Source organism: Chrysochloris asiatica, unplaced genomic scaffold (genome assembly GCF_000296735.1).
Source record: "Chrysochloris asiatica unplaced genomic scaffold, ChrAsi1.0 scaffold00068, whole genome shotgun sequence".
Lineage (NCBI taxonomy): Eukaryota > Metazoa > Chordata > Mammalia > Afrosoricida > Chrysochloridae > Chrysochloris > Chrysochloris asiatica.
Window position 1 is genome coordinate 5,039,747 of NW_006408586.1, and position 1,380 is coordinate 5,041,126.

Sequence of the window (1,380 nt, forward strand, 5' to 3'; positions counted from 1 at the left end):
AAACACTACCCAGTACTTTGCGTACTCATAGTTATCATGTTTGAGCCCACGTTTGATGCTACTTTGTTAATCAAGCTCCTTAGGGGTCTTCCTCTTTGTCACTGGCCACACAATCTTCCAAGGATGATGCCCTTCTCCAGGGACTAGTCAAGTCTGAAAACATGTCCAAAATATGAAAGACAAAGTCTCACCATCCTTTCTTTAAGGAACATTCTGGTTGAATTTTTTTTTCAAGATAGTTTTGTTTGTTCCCCAGTCAGTCCATGCTATTTTCAATATTCTTTGCCAACACCATAGTTCAAATGCCTCCATTCTTCTATGATCTTCCTTATTCAATGTCCAACATTTCCACGAATATGAAGAGATTAAAAATATCATGGCTTGCGTCAGGTGTACCTCAGTACACTTGTGAGGATTTTACTCGTCTTTATGTTGAGATGCAATCTATACTGAAGGCTGTAGTCTTGGTCTTCATGAATAAGTATTTCAAGTACCCTTTGCTTCCAGAAAGCAAGTTTTTGTCATATTTCAGGTTATTAATGGCTCCTTCTATGATTCTGATGCCACGTTTTTCTTAGTATAATCCAACTTCTAGGATAATTTGTTTCAGCATAGAAATTGAATAAGCATTTTGAAAATATACAAGTCTGATCCATACCTCTCCTAATTTGAAACTATTCAGTATCTCTTTGTTTTATTCCATCCATGGCCTTATGATCTTTGTACAGATTCATCGTGGGCACAATTAAATGTTTTGAAATACCCATTATTCCCAATGTTATCCATAATTTGCTGTGATCAACATAGTTGAATGCTTTGCATAATAAAACAAAAATAAACATATTTTTGGTATTCTCTGCTTTCAGTCAGGATTCATTTTATGTCAGCAACGGTATCTCAAGTTCCATGTCCTCTTCTGAATCATTCAATGTGCTCTTCTGAATCTGGTTTGAATTTCTGTCAACTCTGTGTCAATGTACAGCTATAACCCTTTTGAATTAACTTCAATAAAATTATATAGTCTTTGATGATTTTCACATTCTGTTGATTCTTCTTTCTTTTAAATGGCCATAAATACTGATCTCTTCCAATCAGTTTTGCTGTTGTTGTTAAGTGCCCTCAAGTAGGTTCCAACTCATAGCAATCCTGTATAGGGTTTCAAAGGAACAGCTGGTTCATTGGAATGGGTATAAATATTAATATATTACAATAGTTTGTCCTGTTAGCTGTCTTCAAATTACTTGACATACATAATTAAGTGCCTCCATGGTTACATTAGTTTGTTGAAGCATTTAAATTTGTATACCATCAAACCCTTGTCGTTGTATTGCTGTTAGGTGCCAACAAGTTGGTCCCGACTCACAGAGACTTTATGGACAA